The sequence below is a fragment of the Eschrichtius robustus genome, chromosome 14 (assembly GCF_028021215.1).
Source record: "Eschrichtius robustus isolate mEscRob2 chromosome 14, mEscRob2.pri, whole genome shotgun sequence".
Classification (NCBI taxonomy): Eukaryota; Metazoa; Chordata; class Mammalia; order Artiodactyla; family Eschrichtiidae; genus Eschrichtius; species Eschrichtius robustus.
The window spans coordinates 76228806-76234805 of record NC_090837.1 but is presented as its reverse complement, the minus strand read 5'-3'; positions in this window follow the sequence as shown (position 1 = coordinate 76234805).

The following is a 6000-nucleotide window of genomic DNA, read 5'->3' as shown; positions in this document are numbered from 1 at the left end:
TGGTCAAATACCTGGAGTGACTGCAAAATGCATTGCAGCACAACAGACATCCCTCAATTCCCTACCCCAAGTAGTATTGGATAATTAGAGTCACCTTCGATTTTCTACTGGCTAGCCAAGGAGTTGTTTGTGCTATTGCTCACACTACTTGTTGCACTTATATCAATACCTCTGCAGAAGTAGAAATGCTCCTGGATAAAATTTCCAAGAGGCAAAATGGTTGTAAGACTGAAAAAAAAACCCTTAAAAAAATCTGTTTTGGTCACTCCCTACAGGACTAGGTACTTTTTAATATTTTTCCCTCTGTTTTACAGATGATTATTATTTTCATTGTATGTATGATTATCTTTTCATAGCTATCAAGTTACTCATGGCATGTATCATTGCTCACTTAAATTCTATTGCTAAAAGTACACGTACCATGTTTGTGCAACAAGTCAATATGATTGATAACATGTATAGCCTATAAAATGTTTCCCTGTTAGCATATATCTCTGTGTTGTTCACTACATTCAATTAACTAATTTCTCCTTTAATTTGCTTAATTCTGAAGTTTTTATGATAAGGAAATCAGTATTGCCAAACCAAATGGGTCTTGACATTTTAATTGCTTGGCAAGGAAGAATGTGAGCTATAATCCAGACTGAATGTTGTGTTTTCATGCCAGATCTGTCCTCTAATATAACTCATCTAATGAATCACATTAAAAATGAAATCTCTGCATTAGGGGATCCCCTTCCTAGTCTAGGTTACATCTTGGGTAAATGGTTCAGCTCTGGGGGTTCATGGTTTAAATCTCTGCTTATGACTTTATTATTGTTGTTGGCTATATTGATTGTGTTCTGTATTGTTTATAGAGTAATAATCTATTGTGCTTTTTGCTGCATATACAAACCTGCAAGTAAAATAATGATGTCTACAAGACTTGAAACTATTGATCATATGTATAGCTTTATATAAAATACTGGACATGCACAATGCACATAGGAGGATGATTGGACAATAATTGACATGAGTTCTATTGAAAAGCATGAGATTAGCTATGAGTCCTTGCCTGGTACTTTACTGACACATAAACCCCTGAAAGATAGAAGAAACTGGCCTATTGGGACCTGGTATTGCAGGACCGGATAGATCCAGGGCAGGTAAGATACCACCTTGGTGTCGAGGGACCAAGTATTTAGTAACCTAATACTTTCTATCGAAAGATTAATGATCGAAAGTGGGAAATGATGGAATAAAATTTATGTTTTGAGGCAGGACAAGAAAATTAAAGAGTAACATACTCCCTGCCTATATTGGTCCCTCCCTAATGGGCAATGTGTATCTGCATTATACATTAACCAGATCTCCTGAAAGGCAAGAATGTCTGCTCAACCATAAAGATAATTTTTTCCTTCTTCTCACACCAGAAATGTAACTCCTTAGAAGATTAATCTTTCTTTTCCTAATCCTGTAAGGGGTCATGATGACTTACCAATCTGGGAGCACTTGCAGCTGCACTCTGTGCTGCTAAAAGGAGTACAGGGGCATTTAACAGGGCCAAAGCTAAAGACAGAATCTGAATACTAAGTGAGAAACACATCCACATAACGGGAACTGGTGTTTTCCCTCCGCCTGGGGTTCTCGTGACCGTCATTCCTCATGGACCATTAACCATCTGTGTCAGCAAACAGACAAATAAACAAACAAACTAAACAACTTTCTTTCAGTTTTCATATAAGATGAAGGCAAGGGTAAAAGTTGACAGGGAACTTATCTGGCTTGGGCACATTCCTTGTGAGTAGGCTAAAGCTCAGTCACACGGAAAGGGGAGGGGATAGGACTGCAGGCCTAAGATGGAGCTGAGAAAAATGGAGTCAGTGTGGTTCAGCCACACATTTCACCCCCAACATCTATATGGCCTGCACAATCTTATCTGCCATTCTTCCCTGAATACCCTAGGGCCAGATATTGGGAGGTAACCTGCATGCCTGACCCACAACAGCAATATACACAACAGCAAGCACAAAGAATCCCTGCTAGACAAGGAAGGATGCCTAACAGGGCCATGCCCCATATGCCAGGTAAGGAGGTCAACCAACGGATGAAGTTGTCTGCAAAAGAAATGCTCCCTACATGGTTCATAGCCTTTTTCATATGAGACTATAAATCAGTGATGTTAGATTCATAAGAGGGGCTGTAAGTGCAGCATTGTTGTTGAATTAGGACATGTTTCCCCTTGTGCCTCTGTCAGCATGTCCAGAGTCGTATGGTTTTGTAAAACTACTTTCCTCATTTGTGCAGTTTCCTGATTTAGTAGAAAAATGCTTTATCTAGAATTATTTAATACAGAAGCAGTGAACTTGGCTAGGGCTTGTATTTCTAATTCAGCATGAATGCCTACATATTGAGGGAGAAAGATAGAGACCAGCGATTCACATCAGGAGAGACTTCGGTTCCACCTAGTTTTGAGAGCCAGCAAGTTTGAGAGTGTCTGGCTATGAGGAAGAGATCTTTCTTGACAAAGAGGGAAAAGCAAGGGTATAGTGGCCAGTCCACCCATATGGGAGACAAGGCCAAAGATTGGTGCCACGTATCAAGATGCCACCTTTGGGTGATAAGAAAGCCCCTGCCTTAAGAGTCTTATTTTCTTGACCTGTCCATTCAGTTTGTAAAACCAGGTGGACAAAAGAACAAGAGGTTGGTGGTAGCCACTCGATATGTTTATGTCTGGCCAACCAGGTGTGATTTTGTCCCCCTTTACAAAAAGGAGCAGTATGTCCCAGTTGACTGTGTTTAGCACATAACCTCCGCAGACCATCCCAGACATGATAAGCAGTGTCAAGTTTAGAGGAGTTGGGTTCAAGAATAAGCCAAGGAGAAAATACTTTTTACTATCATTACAGTCAAAGGGGGAAATGTGAGCCATGGTGACATCTAGTGTCCCCAACAGGAGTTTACCTGCCATGCCCACCCATTGTCCCCATGCCGTGAGGTTGAAAGGCAGAATGACCCATGCATTCCTTCAGTGCTAGACATTGGCAGCAATCTGTACACCCAACAGTCAGAGCAGTTACGGACTTCAGCATAGGTGGTGGCCCAGGACAGAAACACATTTTTGGAGGTAAGTGGCATGAATCCCAGAAGGAAAAGGCTAAGAATGATAAGCGTTTGAAAGGTGCCAAGAAAGGCAAATGTTCATTCAGAAACAACACCATAGAAGTTTGGTCTCCATGTACCAGTATCACCCCAGACTTTGGCACTTTTCCCAGAGGACAATACCAGGCATTTTTTCCCTTTATGTCAGAAGTGGGCAGGGAGATATTATATGTGGGACTTTTGGTAGAGCCCATAAGAGGAGCCCTACTTCAGTCCCCCATCTAATTTCAAGGAGGAGATCACCTTGTTTATAGGTGGGCCTTCTCTTAGAAAGGTTGGGAAAATACCATACCAGGGGCTACCCCTTTCCACAAAGATATAAGGATGCCAAGCCACCTGGGAATGGGATACCATTTAAGTCTCCAAGGTGGGAGGTCCTGTGGCACTCTTAGGACAATATCTGTATCCTGCTAGATGGGTCGCAGTCCTCCTTCCAAGACTTGTACTTTTAAGGCCCTAGCTGATAGAGCAGGTGCAGTCAGTTTCTCATAAACAGGTGTATAGCCTGCTGTGGATTGCAGTGTTTAATAGCTGGATGGCCTCTAACAGTCGTGAAGACCATCCTCTTAAAGTCCTGTCCAGAGAAATCTTCTTCAATGTCTCTTTCAGTAACCCATTAACTCTTTCTACCCACCTTGCTGCCATTGGGTTATACAGCAGATGGAAGGTTCATAAAATCTCACAGGCTTCTGCCCATTCTTGTACATCATGTCCAGTGAAATGGGTCCCTTGGATGCTAACTATGTGAGTGGGGTCTCTTATACACTTTCCAACTTGGTCAAACCCCTTAACCTGTCCATTCAGTTTGTAAAACCAGGTGGACAAAGAACAAGAGGATGGTGGTAGCCACACCATATGTTTATGTCTGGCCAACCAGGTGTGATTTTTGTCCCTCTTTACAAAAAGGAGCAGTATGTCCCAGTTGATTATGTTTAGCACATAACCATCCCAGATTTGCTCTTTTACTAGCAAAGGATTGCATCAGACCAGAGGCAGTAATGTGTGTTTGTGTCTCTCTGATAAGGGTAGCAGGTCGATATAGTGCACTTTCCATCAGGTCACTGGGTCAGTGGCTTGTCCACTGTGACCAGGGGTATGTCTCAGGGGTTGTTGCTGCAGGTTTCAGTGGGGGCAGTCCCAATCCCATTTTTGTCCCTTTTTAACTAGAGAGTATAGAGGTTGTATTATTAGTGCCAAATGAGGTATGAAAAGATGCCAATAACCTAGTAAGCCCCCCCCCAAAAGATTGTAATTCCTTGACCAACTGTGGAGTGGTCAAGGCTTGGATTTTATCAATAACTTCAGCCAGCATAACTTTTGTCTTACCCAACCAGACAATTCTGAAGAACTTTACTGATTGCTCAGGTCCCTGGATCTTGTCAGCGTTTATTTCCCATCCTTGGTTTTCGTTTGTGTAAATGTGTCTGTAAAGTGGCAGCAGCTTAGGAGAGGAGAGACAAGTCATCACAGGTTAACATAATGTCATCAATATAAAATAATTCCAACTCAGAGTGGGGCTTTTGCCAGATTTCCAGGTCCTGGGAGACCATACCATGACAAATGGTGGGACTATGTAAACAACCCTGAGGCAAGACCTGAAAGGTCCATTGCCTCCTGTCCCAGGTGAAGGCAAATTGATCTTGAGGGCTAGCATCCAAAGGAATGCTGAAAAACGCATTAGACAGGCCAAGCATACAATAAAACATTTTCATCACAGAGATATTCTAAAATAGTAGCATTATTGGGAACTGCCATATGGATGGGAGGGACCACCTTATTTAATTGGCTATCATCAACAGTCATCCTCCAAGTCCTGTTGGGCTTCTTTAGCAGCCACACTGGGCTATTATAATTGCTATGGGAGTGTCTGATAACTCTCACCCTTTCTAGTTCTTTAACAGTAGCAGTAATCTCTTCATAGCCCCTAGGCAGCCTATACTGTTTGACATTAACAATACAGTGGGGTGTGGGTAAACGGACATGCATGGCCTACCAACATTGGTGTCACCATTCTGGTGTGAAGGTGACACTCTCCAGTGGTGGTGGTCAAATCTAGGTCTTGTAAAACATCAACACCTAGGATATATTCTGGTACCAGGGAAATATATATGTGGAACAGTCAGGTTGGCAAACAGACAATTTGGAAATATAATCTGATTTGTCTTATTTGAATAGTTTGACCCCCATGTCTGTCTGTAGCCCATATTTCTCCCTGAAATTTAGAGGGTTTGGCATACAGCAATGTACACTCAGCTCCAGTATCTACCAATGCTAAGACTGTTTGTTTATGTGGGACCAATAAACTGTCAATTCTACAGGAAGCTTCCAGTCACTCCCACACTGCATGCACTACAGGGCAACGTTGGCCCTACACCTAGTTCCTCAGCAAGAGGAGAATCCACCCCTGGGATTCTACTTTTAGCGGGGGACACTGGGATGCATTGCCACATGTTTATTGTCAGTAGAAAGAGGAGTAATTTGTTTGTTTTCTGCTAGGGACTTCCACAAAGATAACAGGACTGAATTAGGTTTTCTGTTCTTTGGTTTTGCTGTTGTTGCTGTTGTTGTCATTGTTTTATCAGTTTTCCTTTGGAGTCCCTGCTAACACTAAATCCTGCCAAAGTTGTTTATGTGATACCTGGGTTGGTCCTTTCCCTGCTTATTCTCCACCCTTTGTTTGTTTCCCTTTTATCTCTTTATTTTTGTCTACTTTTCTATTTCCTCCATGGAGGACTCTTTCTGTTTCACTGAGATCTGCTATAATGGCAGCTACCAGAGCTATCACTTTACTGAATATAGGTGCCAGAACTGATACTAAGGTGTCATACCAAACTCCAGGAGCAGACTGTAAGATGCAGC